This window comes from Clupea harengus, chromosome 10 (genome assembly GCF_900700415.2).
Source record: "Clupea harengus chromosome 10, Ch_v2.0.2, whole genome shotgun sequence".
Taxonomy (NCBI): Eukaryota; Metazoa; Chordata; class Actinopteri; order Clupeiformes; family Clupeidae; genus Clupea; species Clupea harengus.
The window spans coordinates 5,447,305-5,474,969 of record NC_045161.1 but is presented as its reverse complement, the minus strand read 5'-3'; positions in this window follow the sequence as shown (position 1 = coordinate 5,474,969).

Below are 27,665 nucleotides of genomic sequence, written 5' to 3'. Positions count from 1 at the left end.
GGTGTGTGTTAGTGTGACGTAAGACCTCCAGTCTGGGGGCTGCAATTTATGTCTGTTCCTTGGCCAATTAATAGCATATAAATGTGGTGTATGGAATATGGGTCCCTTCCATTTAACCAGAGATCTTTGTATCTGCCTCCGTGCGAGCTCGCTGCAATATGATTAGAATTGACCCGCTAATAGGAATGCTCAAAAAACAGTTCACATCAGCTGATTGTAACTAAGCTTCTAATTCCACAGCCTAGCCCACTACATTACCTGGATTAGGTAAGGAATGTATCAGTGCAGCAGGCTGAATTAATTGTTTGAACTGTACGTGTGAACTGATGTGATTCGATACATTTTTAAATATGTTTGCATTTGTTTACAATGTAATCATTTAGCAGACTCTTTAACTCAAAGTACAGTACAGATAGAGCCTACATTGTTATCAGTGTGTGTGGTCTCTGGGTAACCTATGACCTTGGTGCATTACCTTCCTCTACCAGTTGAACTACAGGAACACAGTCTCTGGCAGTAATTGCAGGGTAAATATAATTAGATATTTCATATGTAGCCTATACTAAAGCAGACCATATGAGCGCCTCCTCTCGTAACTTCATGACATCATACTTTTAGCCTTCAACCATCATCGTAATAAACTCTGACCACCGATCCTTAACCGTTTCTGGTTGCCGTATATACATTTGTATTCCGTGTCTTTACAGTGTGTGGATTTCAAATCCTGGTCACAGAATCTCTTTATACGTTCCACATCAATGCTCTGGAAATTCACAATGGTACAAATGGCTCAGATGGGGCCCCTCTGTGGTCTTCAGTGCCTCTTCAGCTTCCCAAATTAGTCTGCAGTGTCACCCGCTGTTGTCCCTGTAAGCCTTAAATTGCTTCATGCTGTCAAGGTAAAACTTTTAAAATATAACCTGACATCTTCAGATCCCTTAACTGTCTCCTCTGATCACTGCAGAAGTGATGAAGCAGTGTGTGCTGTGTTGAAGAGCACCTATTGGAACTGCTGGTTCTGGACTTAACAAAGGGCTCAGTTTCTTCAGTTATGTTTAATTGTCCAAGTACATTTCAGATCTATGGTATTGAGCGGATATTGTCCAGTTTTTTTTCCTCATCCCCATCAAAATTGTAAAGTTAACCGACTGCCAGAGACATTTTCAAGCTACGTACACAATGTGTATTGTCTTAACATATGCCATCAAGGAAGAGAAAGCTGGTTAACCATATAAAAAAAAGTCTGTGTCTGTTAAGATTTGTTTTGTTTGTATGTGACTAAAGTAGACACAATGTTTCGGTGTCAGGGTGTGTAGCAGAGACATTGGTGACTTGTTTATCTGTCAGAAGTGTTCTTCATCATGTAAGCAAAATCTGGAATGCAGTGTGCTAGGCAGGCAGTAAAACATTTATTGTCATTGCCATTACAGGGAGAGCTGACAGTAAGTGAAGACTGGAAATAGATGATTGAAAGGCTAGCGAATCTAGGTGAGCCTCTATAAATGATATTGTTGCATCGGCGATTTCCTGATTAAGAAAATGCTCTGTGAGGTGGCTTGTCTTTAATGTGACAACAGCAATGACATATAGAATAAGCATGAAATATCACAACCAATGACTGTATATAGAGGTAGATAGTGTGTCATCTCCAAAAAATGAAGCAACCACAGGTTTAGCTCCCCTGGTGGTGGGCTGCAGTATAATGTTCAGTCGCCTATTTTCCGTGTCACTTTTCTCGTCTAAACTGTCTTTCCATCTACAGTGTCTACTTCGAACTGTTAGTTTGTATGAGTAGGAGTTGTTAAAACATTTGCTCCACGGGTGTGGATACACTTGGGAATTAAGTAATTGACAGCCTTTGCTTCAAGACTAGCTGCAGTACCTGAATCGCGGCTATTGTCATTAATTATGTAGAGAAGCAGAGTTTGTAGTAGAGTTTGCCAGGCAAGTTTAACCTACCATTGTTTTATAATTTCTTAACTGTTAAATTTAAAGGTTTTGGCAGTCCTGCCCTAGTGTGTTATTGGTTATAATGCAACATTCTTTGCAGTTTCTTTAGTAAATGTCCATTTTAACTATATTCAATAAACTGTCTTGGAACTCTAAAATACATTTTTTTCACAACATTTGTACTAATCATAACCCTACGGTGTAGCGGGTCTGGGTGTTTTTATGCCTCAGGCAAACACCCGTTCCCACTCTGACAAATGTGCACCAGAGAGATACTTCTTCATATTTCTCCATGTTTCATATAAGCCCATCAGGGCTACGCTGTGTTTGTCTTTGTGTACTTGACTAACCAGATGTTTTCATACGTGTCAGCAAGAGGTCATGACCATGTGTGCAGTAGGGGTGCTTTTAATCTGTAACTATACATACAGTACTAGGCCGTCATGAATTCCAAGCAATTGTTTTTGCATGTGCCAGTCAAGCATTGACACCCTAGGCAAACTGCGTCTGATATTATGGAAACCCCTGCCTTATACACCCTCTGTGATGGAAAAAGCTAATTTTGTTAGCCGTTTATTCTAGCCAGCTTTAGCATCCCTTGTTTTGACAGGGTTCATTTGAGTTCTTCAATGCTAAATAGTGAAAATGATTAAAAGCAGTACATTTTTGTTGAAATTAGCCATCAAATAGAAGTGAAGAGTTGTTTCAGATTTTAATTCCCTGGGGAATTTGGATGACATAATTAAATTAAGTTGCAAAAACTGTGAACACAAATCAAGATAATACATATTGGCATTTTATGCATGTTAGTAGACAAAGTAACATTACAAGAAAGTCAATGCCTCATGGTCACACGATTGCAAGATCATTTTCTCCTTTCACCCTTTTCTCTACAATCTCCTCTTCTCTTTCTTTCTGTTCCACCTATTTCTCACAAGAATGTCCTTAATATGTTCATAATAGCCCGGCTGCAGTCAGAAGGGTATTCTACATAAAGCTGTGATGAGCGTTGTCAGAGGCCTCGCTTTAAGAGCTCAGAAAAAAACTGTTGTCTGTTTTTGATAGCGAGAACAGATGCATCTCTCCAGTGCCCCTCACTGGGACAACACAGCAAATATTTTCTCTCACACCTATCGCTGTGTGCACACCATTCAGAGCCAGAGAGACCCAGCTGAGAAACCCTATTGAGAGAAGACATATGTACACCACTCACAGTTCTCATTTAAGATGCATGCAACCTTGATGGCTAGACTGTCCTGTATTATTACAGCCTATTGACTGGCGAGGTAAGTATTCATGCTGTGCTCCCTAATGGTGAACTGACAGTGAACATTTTCTCTCTTGTCAAGTACTTGCAGGTGGACCATGCACTACAGAACACGTCTGAACTGGATATAAGGATTAATTAATTGATACATAATTCTGTTTTTCTGTTCCTAATGAGGTTACATTAATATTCATCGTCCTATTTGTAGTATCAGTACAATACAAAGAACAGGACCAAACAATCAAATGAGGGAACTTGGTTATTTCACAAAATGTAAGGAGTGGACTGTTTGTCTGACTGTTTGTAATTGAATGTCTTAACACAATGAGCCAATACTGGTATCCCCTTTCTTAAGTGTACACATACACACACACACACACACACACTAGGAGATAACAATATATGATCACATTTTCCCCATTCTGCAATGGTACACAAGCCACTGGAGTCTTGAAAAAAAAACAAATAAAAGTCCTTTGTGTAAAATGTGTGAATAACTCCTGTTTAGAAATCTTATAGTGAAGTAGGGAGCATTAATGAGGCTGACATTTATGCTTTGTCTTTGGCTCTGCATATAATTAGCCAACAGGAAGAACGCCAGAGTAAAGTTGGGATTTTTAGTGTCCTTCCCCATTGTCGGAGAACTAAGGACAGCTTTTAATGGCGTGTGACTACACAGCAGGTGAAATGGCTGATCTCGCCCTGTGATTAAGCAGCAGAAATCTGCTATTATAATTTCCATTTCAATCACAGGGGCCAGAAAGACCATTGCACTTCAGGTTTTTACCTCTTTTTTCATTGTGATGCTTTTAAAAGAACGAATGTGCTTGGCATCACAGGGTTTCTCCACGGTCCATCTATCTCCTGCGGAACAGGTTGAATGTTCCGGCGCCCTTGAACGAACCATAAGGTGAGGTCAGTTAAGTCCTGCAGTGCCCAGTGCTGTGTTTATTATTAACTTTGATAGCGTATATAATTAATTGCTTATGCATGCTGACCTTCTGGGTCTTCAGAAGTGTAATAAAAGGCTGCCTGTAGGGGGCTTCTGATGTGAAAGGTTTATACTAGATTAAACAAACTATGATGTTCTACTATGATGGTTAACGAGGTCGACATTGGAGACCTTGAGAAAGGAAACTGGGGTGCGCTGCAGTTACAAAGTGAAGCCCCTCATCAACATCCACAGCAGTTGAATATGGTTGGTTTAGTTTTCCGGTAATAGTTTCTAATCCCTTATTTCCAACTGTTTGGGTGACATTTCTATTTCTTACTCTTTGATGTGGCACACACACACTTTAGGAATCTGTTATTCATTTTGAATGAATTTGTGCAGCAGTATTTGTTGCTGTATTTGTTCAACTCTCTGAGCACTTCAAAATGGCCTCCTGCCTTGCCTTTTTTTCAGGGGGAAATAAATAATATTCTCAATGTTTGAAAAGCTGCTTAAAAAAAAATGTGATTCTGGTGCAATATTATTTATGACACTATTTATATGCTTTCATTTGTGTCTCCACGCTTTTTACTTCAAAAGGCACAATGGATAGAGGTTCAAAATAAAATACATGTGGCTTGATGTGAAAGTTTCAATCTGATGAATACCAGTGAGTAATACAAAGGATCATTTGCCTCCATAGCAATGCTAGTTCAAAGGAATTTCTGTTATATTTGACAGTGGTCTCATATTTATGTGGCTATCAATATTGTACACGCTCTCTGAGACTGCATCATCCATTGTAATACTGGATCACAAGAGAAAAAAACATGAATGAAACAACCCACAAAGATTCAAACCGTAAAGGGAGATGCCTGTCACTCATGTGTCCAAGTGAAGGCAATGCCACAGGACGTGTACAGCAGATAGGAGTCAGGAAGAACACTGATGTGTTTTCACTTTCAAAATGGGGAACTCTTGAGAGAAATACCAGAGACATTATAAGGGTGGGGACAAAATCACTGAGGGAAACCTGAATGGGGGGGGGGGGGGGGGGAGTTCTGTAACATCAAAGATGGTGGATCTGTAACTGGAAGTCCTACCCCGTGCCCCTGAGCCTACGCCGTGACTATTGAAACATGCAGTTGCAGTTATGCAGTTTATGTACTTCGAATGTCTGTCTGACAGTTCTATGTGAGTCTCTCACCATTCATTTAGATAGAAGTCTGATGTTGTTTGCCCAAAACAGCCTGGTGGCATTGCCAAGATGTCTGCCGAGTGGTGAGACTTGCCTATAAGGACTGGTAATACTGAGCCCCTCTTAGAAAAACCACATTCAATACCCTTAAAAATGGACATGTTGCTACATACATGTAGAACCAACAGACTTCACCAAGACAGTTGCTTAGTTACATTGAAGTGCAGTTTGTTTGTTTTAAATGATTGAAATACATTATGATACATTAGGAAGTATATTCATTTTAAGGCACGTGAGAGCAACATGAGAAAGGATGTGGTTTAATAACTATTAAAAGATGCTGATGATGCTTGAACTTGTACTTTACCGATTACACGTTTTCACAGGGAGATTTTTTTTTATCTGACAAAGAGTTGGATATGACTTTCTAGGACTTTCTAAGATCTGACGATTTAGGTCATTTGAAATTCAGTCATGTTGTACTGCTTCCACCTGAAATGAAAAGCCATTGGGCAACTCCTGTAACCTATTTTCACAAGACACCATCTTAGGCCAGTCTGGGAATTTCACATCACATTTGAAACTCTTACTTCACCAATAATTTTCACAGGCTGATTGTTTCGGCAGTCGAAATACTATTGGAAATGCAAGGAGACAGCAGCATGACATACATATATGCTTACAATTTCACAGCAGTGGCAACTCAGGAGAGTAAACAATTTATGCAGAATGTTTAGCAACCAGCTGAGGTGTGATTGACTGCAGAAATAAGGCACATGGGACATGCTCAGTCGGACAGAATGATAAATAAGGGTAGCTAAGCAACACTTGAGCAGAGTAATCACCATGACAGTATGAATAAATGATAATAAATGTGCATATGGTTGTGTATATCTTACGTTTACATATAGAACTGATACATTGGAGTATGTTAAACATGTTTTTGGTATTGCTGCTTACTGATGCACATGAGCATTGCCAAAGACTAGCATCCATATTGCATAGTCTTGATGGAGTGCCATTGCCTGTGAAGCAGGTTTGGGTCAGGTCCCCAACATAAGGGAATAAGCAAGTGGCTGACTGGCGCACGCATTCTTCACGAGTCATGGGGAATGGTAAATATTTCACTAATACATTGAGCTGCTATAGAGTTTGCTGCGCTGTCTGAACTGAGGGCTGGGGTGCTGTGCTTCTGAGTGGAATGTCTGAATGATGGAAAGTGATTACTTCCGTGAAATACCAGATTACTTGCAGTAGGGAGACATGATATTGATGCTAGACATGTCAAATTGGAACCAAGTTTGGACATTTGGCAACCGCAGCTAGAACTTGGTAGATGAGTGTCTGCTGAGTGCAGGCATGTAGGCATATAGGGTACTCAAAGGACACCTTCATGAGGGATTTCAACACTTCCAGGAGGGTATTTCAACACACCCACTGTCTTTCCAGCAAGCCAGTTTGTGAAATCTATTTCAGATGAGACATAATAGATCTCAATCACGCCTCAACACACGGACATTTTAGCTGTCATTACATGCTCACATTACTTTTTGTTCATGCAAAAGCACCAGTATGATGGCTCAGATGAACAAATGGCTTGTCAAACATAACCAGATGAATGTTTTTTTATGCCTTACTCATTTTCACATTATTGTTCTTCATGGCAGTATTAATTTACTACGCACCCACGCACCATAATGATTTGCAATTACATATTAGGAAAACTGCCCTGTAATCAGGGGCTGACATACAGTGCTCAGTCCATACCACCTCTCCTGCCCATCCCTCTAAAGGGGGCTTTATTGGTGTGGGTGAATCTGCCTTCCATTTGCCGGCAGAGAAATAGGGGGCCTGCTTCGAAGGTCAGCAAAGATCTGACCCCCCTCTCCGCTCACCTGATATCCAATCTGCAAGAGTGGCACTCAGGCCCTGGCCCTGCCACGGGCCCCAGGCTTCTCCCATCAAGTGTCATCAGGTGTCATCACTGTCAGCATCTCAAGGTGCCCCTGGGTCGCACGCAACAATCTGTTAATGTCTCAGCTGCATGTCTGTGGAACCGCTGGGGCAGGGAGGCAGACTCCATCAGCCCGTGCAGCTGCTGGAGGGACTGAGTCTCCCGACTGAGAGAGGGACATACAAAAGAACAAAAAGTAAACGTTCACCTTGATGCTGGACTGATTTTTTGTTTTTCTGGTTACGTTGTCATGATTTCATGGCGTGAGCAGTATGTTTAGTGGAGGGAGTCTCACAGCCCTACCATACTCAACTCAATGTCAAACTGTACCTGACACATTTTTCTATTATAAGGAAACTGTCCAGCAATGCATACTGGTCATATGCATACTGGTTTCAGCACCACTAGTGTTGGAACAGCACATTTTCTCTCAGTGAAGTGCACTCAAAAGCCTATGGGTGGCACTGTTGCTTTGCACTGCTGAGTTCAGAGTTTGGAGACGATATTCGCATGAGGGGGGAAAAAAGTGGGCCAGATGGCATTTTACATTCTAAATGTTTTCAGATTTCACTCCAAGTTCAGTCACACAGCCATTTGGTGCATTTACTGAGGATTTCATGACATCAGCATGTGACACTGTTATCTGTTCTGGGCGCTCTCTTCATCGCGGGGCTAGAGATACACTATGCTGGAGGCCTGGAACCAGAACTGGGGAGATCATGTCTGGAGTCAGTAGTTCTAAAAGCATATTCATGTCTGCCTCCCGGTGAAATTGTGCTCAGTGAAAGTGTTTGCTTCACATTATGAGTTAAGAATCAAAGCGTGTGACACTGTGAATAGTGATTAGAAATATAACAGCTAACACTTAAACAATGCACAGACTATTGAATATTTCTATTTTTTTAATGATGTGATTAGGTACTCTGAGTAGCTTATTTTTTGTTTGTTTGTTTGTTTGTTATTATGTTTGTTGTACTCAGAACATTAATAATGAAACCAAACCTTGATGCTATTCTGATTTATTAGCAGTCCTTGCTTACACTTGCTGCTAGGGTCAACACACAGTAGGTGGCAAACAATCCCTTCTAATAAACCCTGAGCCATCGAGTGAAGAGGAAGAGAGAGAGAGAGAGAGAGAGGAAGATAAATAGGTGTTTCTATGTGTGTGTGTGTGTGTGTGTGTGTCTTTGTGTGTGTGTGTGTGTGGGGGGGGGGGGGGGGGGGGGAGTGTAACAGACAGGAGGAGCATTTATACACCTTGCAAGTACTGGGGCCGTTTCCCTGCGCTCTCTGGTTGCCCCAGAATCATACAGCCAAACTGATCAAACTTTCATGTCTTCCCTGATTTGCAAATCCCTGGTCAAGTTCTGCTGAGATGCTGACAAGAATGAATCCTGTAATCTGCCAAAACCGAGAAGTCCATTCACTCACAGAACGAACGTCAGCCACTGCTTGCGTCAAATGCATTCAGATAAAAGAGGCAACATATTCCGTCTGTAAGTATCCTGAGGAATGCCCTTGAGAATGCCCACTTCATAAATATCACATCAGCTTCAGTGTGTCTCAAGAGTGATTTTGCATTTCAATCAGAAATTTTGGGTCATATTAATCAAGGCACTGGTATGAATATGAACTTTCAGCCAGGACATTACAATAACAGACGTCAACAACACTAGGCCAAAAAACCTTACCAATACCGAGGTGTGAATGGGGTCTAGAGCACTGTGCTGTCTGCCTAGCCTGTGGTTACCCAGTGAGAGTTCTAACCAAAATTAGAGTGTATTGTTTGAAGAGGAAAATGGCAATAGGAACGAAATGGGAAGTAAATTACAGCATTATTACATATTGTGTGGCTCAATTCAGTGCTGTTTTAATTTGTGGGTAATGAGGGCCATTAAAATACTTTTCAAAAAGCCATGATAGCCGCAGAGGCCTCATCACTATTGGCCGTCAGTTAAAAGCGTCCATCTGCGTAATACACATTTAAAATGTTAACAGTGAAGAGAAAAATACTTATCATTATCACATTTTTTTCCGCCACCAGATCCAGGCTGATACTCTTTCAGACCGACATGGAAACATGGGAGTTCATTATGCTTACAGCATGCTGTTTCAGCTGCGTGCTGAAGCACCTGTTGAAGCGGAGAGCGTAGTGAAGAAATAGACAGATAGTTTTGCTGGTCTGAGGAGAAAAAAAAAAAAAAGGGTTCTGCTCTTCTGGTAGCTGGTGAGAGGAGCTTACAGAACTAGTGAGGCCAGCAGCCTACTTCACTTGCACTGCTCTCTATTAGGCCCCTGCAGCCAGAAGTTCATCGACACGGGAGAGTCCGCCCCCAGACACGGCCTCTGCTGGAACAAGCCAAAGGGGCCAGGGCTCACAGCGTTAACATAATGAAGGCTGGGAGTGGGGTGATTGGGCCGAATGGCTGACACCACCTTGACCTTAGGTGTTATGCAGCGCTGAAGCAATGAAGAATGCTGCATATGCTCAGGTACAGTGAACAGTCAGGGTTACAGACAGAGCGCCCCCGCCGAGCAGCAGGTCACAGCTGTGTGTGGGTTTGTTGTCTGATTGGAACACTGCATTCGGAGGCCGGATCCATACTACATTTGGTTTTGGCCACTGAAGCTCGCCGTCATGGTATTTAACTACTGAAAACCTCCCACACAACTTTTTTTTTTTTTTTTTGGCCGTGTGCGTTGGCTTTGGTCGGTTCAGCCACACATCTGCATCTTTGATGTACAGAATGAGCACACGGCGAGCGCCTCCAATATCCTCCAACTCATCTGTGATTAATTCTCCAGCCAAAACCGGTGACTTCCTCTTACATTAATTTCCTAAGTAATGTGACACCTTCACAGTGCGAAGGGCGAGTGGGTCTGAAAGAGCCTGAATGCTGAATTCTTTCCTGCAATAAATCATTAGCCATTAGAGACCTTTGAGGTTTAAACGACTAAAACAAATGAACTTGTCTTATTTAATAAGACCTTGAGTTACATCAATATGCTTGACGGAGGAAAGATCCCATGCAGGAACCTGTACCAACTTCACTCCTCCACTGTTATCTATAGCCTGTGGTTTTATAATGTAATTGATTATCCTTGACTGATCTGGAAACAGTGAGAAACTGGGCTCAGGAGGGGCATGGTGTAAAAAAGTATAGAGCTGGTCTGCACCGTAGGATATATTATACACACACACACACACACACACACACACACTACACTCTCCTAATCTCATTGATCATTCTGCAGATACCCCCAAAAAAATCAGTGCACAGGTTTTTGATGTATATACACAATACATTGTGACACTATCGGTTGTCTTGATTAAGTTCAGCACATTTCTGAAGCTGAAGCATACCGTCTGCTCCTTTGCTAGATAGTTTTGTAAGCTACCTTGGACAAAAGCATGTTCATGTAACATGACGCAACATCCCACCTCATGGAAATGTGCATTCTGATACTAACTCCCTTTCAAGAGATGGCAGTCCCTAACAAACCCATTTGTGTCACCCTTCAAGCCAAGCAGAATTGCCGTCATTCTCCAGCATTAACATACCATGCAGTTAGTGCTAATTCAGAACATTTAATGAAGAAGATGTCCTTTTTGAAGATACTTCAAATAATATTTGCTGAAGTGCTCCAACATTAGTCATTAGTGACTCATTGAAACCTGATGTTGGGCAAAGCCTGAACCTGGCCCATGTCATTTAAAAAAAAAAAAAGGTATTTTTTTTTTTACATAACATGTTTGTCCTTGCCACAAGGCAGACTGGCTTGCCACAGAGTGCCCAAGGCAGCTCTGCTGGGGATTCAGCTTTCCACTGCAGGAGTGGCGGAGCAACAAGGGGTGCACCTCTCGGGTAACCATGGTGATGGCTAGGTGGCAGGGCTCATTAGAGGAACGACTCGGAGAATGTTTGCACTGTAGTCATAGCTGTGTGTGAGTGTTTGTGTGAGAGAGTGTGAATGAAAGAGAGAAAGAGAGAGAAAGAAAGAGTATGACAGAGGGACAGGTGTGTGTGTGTGTGTGTGTGTGTGTGTGAGAGTGAGGGGTGGATGCGGGCTGCTGAGGAGCCACAGCAAGAGAGGCAGAGGTAGGAAGACCATTAGAGACTGCTGTTGAGACACGTTGAGCGTTAGTAAGCGATGTTAGGCTAGGCATTTGAGCGGAAAAAAATGTTCCCATTTTTGAAGCATGTGGCCCTTGCAAACTACCTGCAATGGAGTCAAATGTAATCCTCTGCCTTGCCTCTCCTCCCCGAGCTGCTTCATAGCCGAAGCCCAAGGCAGAACTCGCACGCTCTCATGATCCTGCTGTCTCCCCTGTAATCCTGGCTTTGTGCTACACAGAAGGGTCTTCCAGGCACTGCACAACAACAGAGCCGAGCACGAGAGGGCCTGATGCATATATTGATTAGCAACCAAATAAATCTGACTCTCTGTGTGTGTGTTGGGTTGGGTTGGGTTGTATGGGGTGATGGTGTAGAGCACGTCACTAGGGTTGTGTGTGTGTCAGCAAGACACTGTGTGTGTGTGTGAGTAGGATGAGGATTCCAGAGGAAAGACTCCAGAAAGACAGTGTCTTGTGATGTAGGGGAAATACAAGAATCAGAGCTGAAAGATGGAACAGTCTTACTCTCACTGATTATGTGATACCCAAAAGCATGTCATTATTCCATTCAGTTACTTCTGCCTAATACTTGACAAAGACATACATATGCCATTGGCTGATACAATACCTGAGGATGCCTTTCCATCATGCTCCTCCAAGCACAAGGGACCTTGGGTGCAGAAAACAGAGAGCCTCAAAGACAAAATCAAGAATGAGCTCCGAGTCCCACACAATAGCAACACCTGCACTGCAAGACCTGCAATCAATCATACATGTGATTCTCCAAACAAATAATAAATAATAGAGCAGATCTCCTTCTTTCCCTCTTCTCACTTCACAGTCAAAGTGCTCTTCACAGAGCCGGGAAGACTTTAATGACATAACACTGGTAGAATGCATATCTTGATTTTCACTTTTTCCATATATATATATATATATATGACCATCGCTGGGCACTCAAATGGTCCATATATGTATGACCATCACTGGGTTTCAAACTGCTGCAGGGCTTTTTGGGGTCATAGGCTTAAATTGGCAGATGACACAAAAACGTGGAATTAATTAAGTTTTCCATTACGAGGGCCACATCCGTGATAGATCCTTTTCGATGCCACCACTGGTGCTGATAGCTATCTGGTGTAATTAAAGCTATAATTGCAATGCCAAGGACCCTTTTAAAGGCCTCTAATTGTGGAGGCCAGACAGCACTTTTCTCTTCATTATTCTGACGCTTCTCAGTCATTTTAATTGATTTGTATGTTTAAGTGGTGACAATGATGAGCTTTCTTCAATTTGGCTGTTTACCCCTTTCTGCAGGCAGCACCAGACGGGGGACAAAGAAAAAGACAGGGAAAAAGGAGGGAGGGAGGAAGAGAGAGAGGCACGGAGGGAGATGCATACACAGTTGTGATTGTCAGAAGGCAGAGACTGAGTTTTATAGCATATGGGGGGAGGTGCAGACGAAAGTGTGTGTATGTGTGCACATGTGTGTGTGAACATGTGTCAGTTAGAAAGACAAATACCAGCCAGGGGAAAGAGCCTCATAAGTAGTTTATTAATCTCTGTGCAGAACTGACCATTAATTCAACTTAATGAACCTAAATGTTATACCGCAGCATAAATAAAACAGTAATCACTGAAGATCACTGCTTGTGTAGTTTATTGCATGAGCAGTAAACCTGTGCAAATCCCATTGAATCACTGCAGATTTTGATCAATCTTTCCTATCAGATTTATTCATTTCACTACAGAGGGAGGGTTAATGTCTTGAGAGGGCATACGCTTTTCAAAAGGCACTCAGGAGGAAAACACATCTTCTGAGGTCACCAGCGACGACTAATGCATGTACCATTAATGTCTGCTGAATGCAAAATGAGAACGTATTGTACGTTTTAAAAGGCAGTTTTACACATGCATTCTGATCCATTTAGTCCAATTTCTATTTACTGCATTGTCTATGAGATATGTACTGCTACTATGTGTGACCTGCCAGTCCGCTGCATACCTCCGTTTCCAACTGAACAAAGCAAGCACGTGAGAACAAAAGCTCCGATAAAAGACTGAGTGAGGACTCATCACTGTCCTCATTAGTCCTACCTGAATAGGACGAAGGCTGCTCATGTGAGGAATTTAAAAATTCACAAAATTCACAGACCTCCAACTTTTTTTTTTTTTTTTTTTGTAACGCCATAGAAAATGAGATGATTAAAGTTGTGAGGAAGGCTAAAGCCAGAAGAGAAGAGTGGGGGGGAGAAAAGAAGGGAGAATGAAAGAGTTCTAGTTCCAGAATGCTGTAAAGGCGCACAATGAGGGTTGGAGTTGGGGAGGGAGGGAGGGAGGGAGGGGATGTTCAGCTTCACTTCACACTGGTCCGCTGGAAGCTGAGCGCATAATCTCACCACACACACTCTCCCTCGTGGGGAATAACCCATACGGTTAGTGACTTTGCCCCCTCCAGAAGAATGAGAGAGAAACAGGTACTGGATTTCCAGTGATTCTTCTCCTCTTTCTTTTGTATTCTACCCCCCCCCCCCCTGCACAGTGATAATGTCTTGCCTTTCCTGTCAGCGCAGGGCTTAATGTTCCGTGACCTTTGTGCAGAATGAGGTTCTGCCGAAGCCCAGAATATGAGACCGTGTTAAAATACAATAACTCACATTGGTGGGAAAGATGAAATATAAGCACAAACAATCTCATCCCAATGATCATTCGTGCATATTTTGTAACGAGGGTTAAAGAGCTGTAACATAATTACAGCATATTCACTCAGTGATCGCTTCCATTTCAGATATTAATGTTTATTTGAAATGACTGGCAAATGTCTTTGATGCAGTCTTGGCACCACTGTGTCATAATATCTGCTGTTGCTTGACTGCATGGGACTGCATATTTGTGCATTTAAGACTGGCTGTGTTTAAACTGTGTGCCCCTGACTGAGCCGCGAGTGTGATCTCAGTAGATGTTTGTCACGGGGTTTAACAGACACAGAAAGGCAGCTACTTGCACAAGTGGTTAGATGTCAAACACTCAATAAAAAGAGGAGTCTTATTTACTCGAATCAACACATGGGAAGCATTCTATGGTGGAAATCCGATCTGTCAGCGAGAGCCACAAGTTGTTTTGAAAATATGACGTGGATGCTAATTCAATGCAATGTGACATGTCTGGCGTTGTGTTTTGAGCCAAAGGCGTGCCTGCAGCATCATAAACATGTCCCACTGGTTGCATTATCTCCGAGCAACATTAAGGATTCAAGTGTGCATATCATTAATAGATTGTTCTGACAAAGCTTCTGCATATGCATGCAATTCGCTGAAGTCACCTTTAGAAGCCTTTTGAAGTTATTGCTGGGGATCATATGTCATACACAGCTGTCTGGTGCAAGTCAACCGGGGGGCAACTTATTCAATTTAAGTCGAGGGTGGGGGATGGAGGGGTTACCAATATCACTGAAAAAAACATGGGTTTGCTTTTAGTGTAATGTGTAGGGCAAGGACCTGTTCAGAAATAGCTCAGAGAAGTGTGCTGCCTCAACCTAAATTCATATAATTCATATTCCAGCCTTCAAAGATAGCACATCCCATTCACATCACTCCATGTACATGGTAAGAGATAGTTGCTTAACCTTTATTGTCATTTAAATGGTGGACATGAACCTGTGGTTATTTTTGCTTGAACACTATACATTGTCTATAACAGCAGGGCCTGCTTTCTTACTCTGTTCTGACATTGGGTGGTACAGCTGTTACTCAAGGTATTATAAAGGTACGTCCAACTGAACATAAATAAATTGCTAAATTTCATTGAGGAAATACTTGTCATTCTATATGTTGCCTAGAAGCTTAAATTTGAGATTTTTGTGTAAAAGTCTGTCAGCTAAATATAAAACCATACAGGGTATTTCCAGAGGCACTAATTTAACAATAGCTCGTGCTTTCTCTTACGGAGCACACATTGCTGAGGGGATTCTGGCATCTCCTTGAGCTGCCTGAGAAACCAATAAGTTCAATAAGGGCTTTGAAGCTCCTGTTATAAAACCGTAATCCCACTGGATGTGGCGCCTCTACTGTACTGGGTGTCGGTATTTGGCATGGTGGTCAAATTTGCATGCATGCATTTCAGTGTGGTTTATGTAGGCCTACATAAACGGATTTGAAATAAATGTCAGATAATATTTTAAGGCAGTGGCACCATAGTAAATAGCAAATTACTTAACTATTTCGAGCGTGAGGTTCCGAGCGTGAGGTTCCGAGAGGGCTGTTTTCCAATTATTGGTCGACTGGGTGGCGGGTGGGGTTTCTATTAGACATAATAATCACTGACCTGTAATACACACTGCTGGATACCAAATAAACATGAGCCAGAAAATACTCAGAAGGAAAACACCACTAATTGCTAAGATAAAGTATTTTAAAGAGGCTTTAGGGCATTTTGTATTGTCATAATTAGTGTTCTTTGCCATCTTCATTTAGCGGTGTTAGTGGCTTAATTTAAATCCCACTCAATTTCCGCTGAACTTTGTCTTCATTATTCTCTCATAGCTCACAACATGTTTACCAGTGATTAAAACATTTGGAATTACCAATAAAAATGGTTGGGCATTGTCCATCTATAATGCAAGAAATGTCCTTCTGTTTTTATTTATATTTAAAAAAAATGTCACTGAGGAATATGTTCTCATGATTCAGTTCATTGCCTAATGTATTGGCCTTTATCAGTTGCCTATAGTTGTAATGACAGCTTTATATGCTCCTTAAATTGTTTGTCAATAAGCAAAATAAAGCATTGGATGACATTTCATCATCATGAAAGCTACCACAATACTCTCTATCTTTAAGTGTAAACCCACATGAATGTTGCAGGAATTCAAATTAAAACTACTTTTCACAGTTGGCACACTGGGTATTTGCCATCCAGTTATTTTTGAGGCGTCAACTGGAGGAAATGATGACCTGATGTACATTACAGTAGTCCATATCCTCAGTGAATAATACACTTAACACTTAGAACAGTTCTCCATATCCTCTGTGAATAATACACGTATCAATTAGAACAGTAGTCCACAAGGAGAGAAATAAAGTCCCAGTGATATATTAGGATGTAATTTATAAGTACACAACTTCTAGTAAGATTTAGTACTCTAATTGGGATGAAAAATTAGTAATTGATGATTACTTAATGAAATAAATCCTCATGAGTGTATTACTCATTTAAGAAAGGGAATGATAGAATATGTTGGTAATGAATTACACAGCATGTATTTCATATCCATTTAGCTACTTGAATAGCCTTTCTTAACATTCTATCACTTACCCTACTACCTCCCATCAATCTTGCAGAGGCAGATTCTTGTGTAATCTAAATTATGATCGTTCAATCACTTTGAATTACACTATGGTGTTCTGGAGGCCTTCTCACTCTGTGGGCTAAGCGATGATTGGGATCTTTGAAGGCTTCTCACTTAACCCCTTGGTTGGGGATAATCTGGATGGATTCAGTTGGCTGTTAGGACAGCCTGCGTGGCGTGATAAGGTGCACGGGCAACAGCAAAACTAACTGGAGCCCTCCAGTCTGGGTGGATTTACAAAGTTAAACAAGATTACACAGCCTCTTCTGACAGTTTCCATTAAAAAAAATGTGCTTACTTACTGTATTTAATCATGTTGATCCATTGACTGTTTGTCAAACACCTTGACCATTTTACCCTTTCATAGAGGACCTCAGAACACGCTAATAACTGATGTGATTTCACTGCATTACTACACTTTGGGGTTTTCAAGTTGTGTCATTCTGGGGGGACTTAAAAATGTGTGTCGTTATCAGAAAATGAGAAACTGAGGCATGTGTGGGTGTGTGGGAGTCACTGATAAAGAAACAGAGCCCAAAACACAATGGCAATTTCAAATGCATGGAAAAGTCTACATGTTGATCTCACAATGAAAAGAGGTGATATGCTGGTCTACAAACATGTATTCTCACTTTCCAATTCAAGTTTAATCTTGCATTCATTTTCGGCACAAAATCAAGACCCTGGTTTTTTTTGTTGTTGTTGTGAATATATCTGAAGCCATGACCTCATTACCTTGAAAACGGTCAACAAAAGTTCTGAAAAACCTTCAAATTAGAATACAGTGCATGAGACATTTTAATTAGTTTTGTGCGTGCATTCACTTGGTTTAAAATTAAACAATATATATATCGCAAAAACATTTCACTTCGAGGACTGGTTTGGCGTCTGAGAACTCAGTGAGGCAAACACTGATATGCAATGTCACCATGTGAGGATAATAGTAAAGTGTTGTATCCTAACAGCATATGACAAGTAATAATGTAAAAATCAGATAGGTTGCGTTGTCTTTAGTTGGAATGTCTTAACTGGCTGTGAACAACAGCAGAGCAGCGTGATGTTTAGGGAAACCCTGAATGAATTATTAAAGCTAACTAAAGGCAGATTAAAAATAGCAAGGCAAAAGATTGTAGCCATCATCAAGATGATACAGATACTCTCCACACACGCGTATTCATTGACAATTAATTTAACAAAAAAAATAACTAATAATTCACCTCACCCCATGTTTTTTTTTCCCCCTCAATACTCACACCAAAGGGGGAACTTGAATCTACACAGACGCTATCATTTCAAAATGAAGAGTGAGGTCCTCTGTGAGAGATAATGGGTTGCTCAGGCAAGTAGCGTGGTACAGCCGTGTCATGTCACCGAGTTCCCTGGTGCATGCTCACACTGTCACAGCAGTGCACAAAAAGTCTCTCAGGTCTTATGCAGGGACTCAAACCTTGGCACCTAGAGCTCAGGGAACTTCTGCAGAGAGCCTCCCCTTAGACACAGCTGGCATTCAAAGCCTACCTAACAGCCATCCTAATGAGGAGTGGCTGTAGAAGTGTACGGGCGCAGTTTGACATCTGTCTGCTTGCTTGAGACGTAGAAACCCCTATTCGGCAGTTTATTTATTTCATTCATTTGTTGGATTTTCTCTGGACTATCTGGGTGCTTTGTGAACAGTGCATAAGGAATGATGAGTCTTTCAGGGCTTGAGTCAAGTTTTTTAACTCAAAGAGGTCCTTTGATGAAACCACATGAAAACTAACGCTACGCTGTGTGAACGCATACATTGTTCTTTTGGACAAAGAAGCCAATGAATTTTCTTTCTCCTCGGTCCATTAAATGTATCCAATCCAAACCATGTGTGTGTACTTCAATTCCAGTGTATATTCTACTAATGTTTGTGTTGCCAGCCGTCAGTCATTATCGTTAAATAATTGGATGGATTGTTATATTTTACCTTGTTCCTTCAGTGTTAGAAAACAGCATTTCATTAAGGATTGTTTTCAGTGTGTAATGTATTGCTGTCAGTGGATAAGGATGGTGAGGAGTAATGATAATTGGACAGTAAAGCTACCTAAGGTGACATGTTTCAAATGCCATCCTTTGTAACTTGCATCCTTTTGTAACTTTTAGCTTTCGCCAACCAGTAAAAGCCAGTCTGAGACTGACTCTTGTTTTGGTCTCTTGCTCGGTTACTCTCTCTTTTCTCTTCCTCCGAGAATGGCTTCCTCTGTTTCTGTCGCCTCTGCTATTATGTCCATACAGAGAATACTGCGCTAGCTTCCTCTTATAACTAGTGCATGGGTCTAGTTGTTGTGCGTGAGGTGGTGCCATAAAGTATTATTGTAGTATTGTATGTAGTTCTCACGAGAGGTCTCAAATTCTGAAGCTGCTATTTTAAGGTCAAATTGTTGCATAAATATTACTTTAAAGTATTCTATTTAAAACCATGCCATGGTCATCACCTGTATCATAGCCAGGCAGGAAAGCTTTTAGTTAATATGCATGTATTCTGCTTTTAGTTTATTAGCTGTAAATGTGAAGAGTATGTAAATGCATAATTCCCCAATAACAATACTGGTGGTCATTACATCATTAAATCAGAGCTATCCATCACCCCATGGTCCCTCACACTAGACCCCACTTTGGCCTATTGTCATAAGGTGTCTGCTGATTTAAAGTGCCAGAAGTGTGCAATCTGTGCTATAAAACGATTTTGTACTCTTCACTTCACTTGACACTCTCAAACACGTCTTCTAACATGCTGCGGGAGGAGAAAGTGTTTGGCACTGCAAAGGGAATCTTGGGAGGCCTGTCGCTGTGGTTAGAGAGCGGTTGATGTCCACGGGACATCACAGGACTCTGGGTGAGTTGTCTGAGGCTTGGGGAACAACATCAGCAAGGCAGTCAACATCACTGTTAGTTGAAGGAATGCCATTCTGGGTCTAGCATGGCTAGGAAATGAGCAACCTTAAAAGGAAGAGTTCTGCTGTCACGTTAGACTGTATTACTGCATAGAAGTCAGGCAGAATTCAGAGTAGTTGGACCCATCCTAACGTTCCAACTCTGGTTCAGATGATAGGGTCCAGTTTGTATGAACATCTATTAAAAGACTTGGTTATTGGCATGTCTAAAGCAGTAAGTACCGAGCTGAATATAGCAGCACTTTAAGTCCTATGAGTGACCTTTTTCAAAGAATCTTAATTCTCTGAATGGAATGGTATGCTTTTTTAGGTGGGACTCCAAACTAGCTCTGGCATGTTTGAAATATCCCTGCTATTGTATAAAAAAGATTTTTCGTGGCTTGGAATTTAATCGCTGCATTTTAAGCCATATTCTTGAAATTTAAATCAGTGTAGAACTACTAATATTAGAAAAACACTTTTAGACAGCCTTTTTTTTGTGAGCATTCCCAATAACGTCCAGTAAACATGTTTTGACTCTAATCCGTCTTGGTGGAGCATGAAAGGACCATCAGCATTCAATGGACAAATACTGGAGTTAATACTGGAGCCATTGCAAGGCAGCCATTTCACCCAGCACAGTTGATCCCCAGACCATGTCCTTTGGGTGTCCACATCAACTTTGGATATCTTTTATGAAAACGACCTGCTGGTCCCATGCCATTTTAAGACGGAGGTTTGAAGGGATCTTCATCAAAGGTTGTGGGGACTGTGGTTCTTTCTTGAATAGTTTAGGTTTGTGGAGGCTAAAGCCCCCTTTTGCATAACCCCTATAGTTTGACACCGGGTCTCCAGTCTCTTGGGTTACATCACCTCTCTTTCTTATCTGGTTAGTCCAAACCAGAAAAAAAACGATTTGCTTTATGATCCAGGGCAATCTGGATACAGACAACAATGTAATACAAAAGGATGTCCATGAACTAATTTCAATAGTTTAACTTTCGAGAGAAATGAAATGAATATTATAAATAAGCAGATGAAACCACCATTACCCCAACCCCAAATTCACTCACCATGAAAAAGCCCTGTTCAAATGATTCATTCATTCACACCACATCTTCTTCAAGCTATAATTTATTCCATATGAAATGCAAAGTTCCCACAATTCGATCTCTACACCCTAAACCCCCCCCCCACCACTTGGATGGCCATAATCCAAAGCTCCTCTTGAACATTAAGGACTGCTTGTGCTGTGTGCTAATTCCCAGATGACAAAGCCTCACTTCAAATGTGTGAACCCATCGGGGAGAAAAGTGAGAGAAGTCTCTTCCTCCTTTCCATTCCAGCTAAATGGGAATGAAATTACAACTGGAAAATTGAGGTTTTATGTGGGTGAGGGAAGAGGGAGTGGGTCACATTGGTCCATAATCTCACTATGGCAGTTAAACGCTGGGAAGAGTCTGCGACATCTAACACAGAGATATACAGATGCAGTCGACTTCAATGTTATTCGGTGATATTAACATGATACACAGTATACTGTTACACGCTCTGTCATATGCATATATCATTGTCATTATAGTGTTGTGTAGCCAAACAGAAAAATAAATAGAAAATGTAAAAGGCAACAATGTTGGAAATGAAACATAGAAAGACAATAATAGCACTGGGATCAGCTAAAACCCCTCCTACTAACCCACCAACACTCTTGTAAATGATCCCATTATATGCTTCATCTACACATGGCCTTAAACACTCTTACAGGAACAAACCCCAAGTATGACACAGTGTGCTACTTCAACTTAAATGTACAGATATTCACTTGTAAGTAATCATTTGGCAAAGACTTCAGAGATGTGGCCTACAATACACAGCATGTGATATGGAAATGAGTTCAGATAGTCGTGTTGGTACTAAGGTGCTACTTCCTTAAATAGATGATAATAATCATGTCATAGATCAAATATGAACATTACATTCAAGACAAAACCTCCAAATGTGGATATCATATTGCCCCTGTTGAATCAGCAATTAATATTCCAAAAACAATTTGTTCAGGTTCTCATTTAAATACATTTCATTTACATTTCCTCACTATGGCAGTATATCTTTACATAATTTGTCATAAATTAGTATTTTTCTCTCTGGATGATAGTAAAAGATATGTAGCTTATGGTGATATTTGCTGTCTTGCGTGACATGTTAAGCATAGGTGTATGAAGAAAATTTGTTGACAGGTGCATTATTTGTGATTGCATATACACTTAATTTAATTTAATTTAATTTAATTTAATTTAATTTAACACTTAATTTAAAGTTCATTTTGCACTTGTACCAAATGATGCTGAGTAAATTACACTATAAAGATCACTCATTAAAGATAAACCCTTAATTCTAACTGAGTATAATATGAAAATATGATTTGCGAATGTAGTATGTAGGAATATTTTAGTTTCTTTTACATCTGTCTGTCCTGTTGAGTTAAGATAAAGATAGGAGTGTAAGCCAGGCAATACATTAATTATTCACACAGTGAGTACATTATTACCACAGCAAGATAAACAGCACATTACCAATGTTGTGCCATTTTTTATTGTGTCCTTATGTCCATTTGATAGCTGATTTCAAATCTATTTGGCATTATTCTAACTTGCGATTGTGAGACCATCAACAACCGCCCATACAACTCTTTCAAAATCTGTGCCAAGACGGCCCGCTTTGATACAGACGAAGATAAGGCAAGAGAGGGAAATGAGAAAAGGATCAGTCCATTTGTCTTGGTTGAGCACATTTTGCCCCGGTCTAAGGTACTGCTGCAGCCAGCCCCTACACCTCCTTTGGCTTCGATAAAAATCACATCTCCTGACAGATGCCCTTCAATCAAGATGTCTAATGACAGGTGATCCAGGGAAGTGTGCTTTCCACGGACAGCGCAATACACCTCATCATATGTGGGAGTACGCATGACAAGGGAAGTCATCTTTTTTTCTTTCAGAAGATACGCTAAAATGTATTATTAGATCTCAAAATGGAATCATACCCCTGGTGACATGCCACACATATCAGTCTGACTGCATTTTCAATCTCTTTCACATGTATCACATTGCCAGTAACATTTTATCATTTTATGGTCAATTTCAAGAAATGTAACCACAATCTACCTGTTTCTAGTATAGTACACACTATTCACACACAGTACACATCCAGTCTCAACTGGTGGCCTCAAACCGGCTCAGGCAGTTTCCCAAAGCATCAGATCGCATTAAAATGAAATCAACTTCACTGCGTGAGCTGTGATATGAATGACTACAGAAAGGTTGTTCTGAAGGTTGATGTTAAAAACTCGATGAGATGAGTATAACTTTGAACTGTGAAGTCTTAAGATGTTATTTGTATTGATGGCCGTCAAGACATTGCCAGATGAAAAAAGTATTCAGCACAAGGGTTAGCAACAGAATCGGTAATTGTATACCCATTCAAGTTCCTGTTTGGGTTTATGAGAAATGTCTTTTTCATCTGATTAACCAGTTTTAGACGGCTTAAGACCTTCGCTTGCAATCTCTAGCAACAATACTGAGAGTAGTTTGCCACACAAAGACATTCAAAGCCTGTAGAATAAATGTCATTTGAATGACCTCTATTTGATATATATCTTCAGGATGAATTGGCTGGATCGAGACTGAGCTATGAGTGGTGGTGTAATATTTATTACATGTGCAACACAGTGAGATGTTACTCATACACTGTTGTACTATTCTATAGCAATGGAGTGTTTGTACTTTCAGCGGCACTGCAACAGTGTGCAGCACTGCTGAGAAGCAGTCCCACAGCAACACATACGCCTTATCATTTAATTTATCTTGCTCACTGCTACAATTTTCCAATAGGAATCAATAATTACACACAATTCTCAATGCCTACTATGTGTGAGATGGCCTCGTTTCAGCATTTGGATTTGATAACAGTGCCGGAAGACACTGGAAGCCATGAATTCATCCTTAGTCCTTTCAAGTCAAAGCAAAATGAAAACTGCCTCTCACATCAACCCGCACATGGAATTCATTTTCTTTCACTGAGGTTATTTCAATATATTTGCTAAAAGGAAGCTAGATTGCTGTGCACATTTTTTATTAATATAATGATGTGATGGAAGTGATTGCGGCCCAATTTCCAAATATGCTAATATATCTTTATTTTTATATATTGGCAAGTTTATCTAAAACAGCTTCTCTTATCAAAGAAACATATGTACTTTGAAATATGTGGTTTCTTTCCCCCGCTCAAAATGACTGGCATCTGTGCTAATGCAAGCACTGGGACAAAGCTCCACCTGGCAAGGTGCCAATGGGTGTGCAGTCCTAGGCCAGTACAACTTAAGACTGCATTATCATAGCAATATCATTACCAATAATGAGATTTATACTGAGGTAGCGTACTGTCTGTACTACAATTTGGGTTACATGTTGAGGTTTCCTAATTGTATTAAATACATATGTGAATGATATTTCTAAAGTCACAGATAGTTCAAAGACAGACATTTGAAGTATAGAGACCAACCCTTTCTCTAGATAGTCCCTGGCAAAATGGCACTAGTTTACAAGGGCTCAAAGAAAGCCATGCTCTTAAAAGGCAGATAATGACTCAGACAGATTGAGGTGAAAGCCCCCAAACAAGCAATGCTGAATCTATGACCGCATCAGTATCGATTTTGTCATCAGATTGTTGGCATGAGACAGCTGATAGATTGTAGGGGATACACTTCATTAACTTCTGATAACTGCTTGACTGTCTTCCCCCACTATATCCACATCAGTCCTGTGTTATTTTGCTTGTTTTATATATATATATATATATATATATTTGTTCTATGAACTTTTTTTAATATTTTTTGGTCAAATATGTCCATGGTAAATTGAGAATACCTGATGAATGTGAATGTGTTTTGATGAGTTAATTAATGATTATACATGATGGGTATTCCAAGTAGTATCTCAGCAACCACAATATGTGGATTTCATAGAGGCCATGCCACAGTGCCTGCCATATTTCTTATTTAGACATGGACAAGTCGAACAGCTATTTGATGGAGAGAAGGCCATGTGTAAATTCAACCAAGAATCATTGGAGATTGATTGCTCTCTGTACCTCCAGTCTTTGCTCTCAGAAGTTTTAAAGGAAGTACAACATCAGTATTCCGTCCGTGCAACTCATTTTCCAAGTGATTGTCTACCTCTCCACCAGCCTTTCCTTTGCTCTCTTAAATCTGAATTCGTCTCCAAGACAGTTTGTCATGTGCGTTGTGGGGAAGCATACAATTCAAGAAGAGTTCCCACATGAAATAACATGGCGCCGAGTGATTACACTGTCATCAGCTGTAAACACTATCTAAAAAAAATCATCATTATTATTATTTCAGAGCTGTCTTTTTATGTGACTGAGAACATTCAACTTTTTGAAATTCCAACAAGCGACTAGAGATGATGATGATAATCACTGATGCCGTTTGGAATGAGAAAACTTGGGCCGCCTCACATCTGTCCCGTCACACTGAAGATAATTACTTTTAAGTGGGAGACAATCAATTATTTCAGCTATGGTGGCGTTTGACGGGCAGAGTCCCGGCACTTCTGTTGTTATTCCTGTAGGGAGTCCATTGGCTGTCCATGTCCCGTGGACTGACTTTGACAGCTCTCCTGTCAGAGTTGGTCCCTTTCCTGGAAAATGCACACCGAAATCAGCCTATGGCGCTCAGCCGATGCAGTGTGACTTTGATGAAACATGAGCCTCCTTTTACGATCATCTTGGGGAAACATCATGTGGTATAAACATCATCCAGGACGCTCCTGACTTAATAAATAGGCTTCATCTGGGGTTGGGTTTTGATACAGTGATGCAGATGTATAGATTTATGAACTCTGGGGGGGGGGGTATAGAAAAGACCACCAAAGAGCAGAGTAGTCCTGAATATATTTTCAGTCATGACATTATGGTCTTCATTGGTTCATTTGGGACATCAGCCTTTACTGATTTCATGCCACGTGCCTTTACCATGACTATATAGAGGCACAGAGAGGCGTGGGAATGGGAAAGGGATTCTACACACAACATCAACACTAACCTCAATGTGCTCAACCACATTCAGTTCCGTTCTGTAACTTTGGTTATTAACAGCTGTGGTTTTTCCCATGTATTTTATCTTTAAAAGGCCTGATTGGCCCCTAGACCAGGTGGTCTGCCAAATATATACCATGCCAACACCAAATTTTTGGGGAGTGCGACAGCACCCTTAGGACTCCAATTCACATGCCCGTCTCTAAAGCCATTTAACTGAATGCCAAAACTCCCCTTCCCAAATCTCAGAGGACATCTGGATTATTTTTGTTTTCAAATGGTAGTCGAGCATATTTACCCCGAGGGTTGCCATGGAAACATACAGCTAAAACATTCTTGTTTGGAGTTTTAAAACATCTCTGCAATAGCCTTGAAGCTTTGCCGAGATTGCATAGCCTAAGCTGTGATGTTGAGATATTGTGTTCCTCAGCAAAGCATAACAAACTAAGCTTACATCTGTCTTATCCCCTAAGGGTGTCGTCTTCAGATACTAATAACAGTACACAGAATATATACATCCTGATGCAAACTGTACTGATTTGCATATGCTACACAAGCATGTTGTTAATGACAACAATTCTAACTAATTTAGATCAGTTTGCTGTGTATATTGCAAATAACCAGATGTCTTTGTTTAGTTTTGTTTAATAAATGTCAGATTTTGCACACATTTTATTCAGTAAAAGTATACAGTAAGTAAATGTTGAAAATGATTTGCATTAGACTTTTTTGGGTTTCACTTCACTTTTCCACAGGTTGCCCCCTTGCTCTTTTGGCATTCCTGTGGCACCATCCTAAGTTCTGATATTAAACAATATAGTATCACCTCCTTCAATTATATCTTTCTTAGAGTAACACTATGCAACAAACTTTTTGAGGTATGATTTTATAGGCAACTTCCATCCTCAAATTCATGTTGATAGCACATGGTCATGTGAAGGACAGATAAACACATGTGTCTTTCCCACTAGCCATCCAGGATATGCACTAAGGAGTTCTGTATTTCCTGGCTGGAACACCTTGCAGGAATGGAAGAAAAGCTTTCACAGCATGACATTGCCAGCTATACTGCCAAAAGACACCAGTTAGTGTGTTGGCAAGCTTCCATCAGTGTCAGCTGAGCTGTTGGTGGTGTTTGCAAGGTTTTTGCATTCCTTTTAGGTAGTTAGAATGCTAGTTTTGGAACACAACTCCTTATTGCTGGTTATTATCGTGTTGGTTCTCATGCATGTGTTTGTACCTCGTCTTATACATTTAAATGACCTCTAACCACCTCTATTTAAGAGCAAGTCTACCATATGAAATAAACATTCATTCCTATACACAACACAATGATTTTTAAAGTTAAATGAACTATTTACTCATTTATACATCTAACAATACCAACATGAATGTCAATACTTAAACACAAACCACAAATTCGTTCCTGGTTTTTCCTGGTCCTATTTACAAAAGTGTTTGGATCATGAAATACCTTCAAATCAACATACTTTCAAATATCACAAATTAATAACCTCTATGAAAATAAAAAGAATAACACAGTATACCCCAATCAAGTTTGTTGCAGGCCTGGTGTAGCTTGCGTTCATTGTAGCCAGAAACTATGGCGGCTCTTTCACTCTACTGAGCAAAAGAAAAAGCACTCTCAGAAAAAATATTACTCACAGATTCCATGATTCGCCAGCTTGTGCGGTTCCTCTCCTCTAAATACCGTGTTGCAGCCAGATGGAGTGTCTGTCGAAGCGTAGGGAAGTTTCTCTCACTGTTGTATCTTCTGTGTTGCGCAGACACTTTCCAGTTCACTATGTTGGCGAACAAGCCAGAAAAGCTAGCTATCTCACGCACATTCACTAGCAGGCTGGCAGAACTTTGACTCCTCGTCGAAGAAAT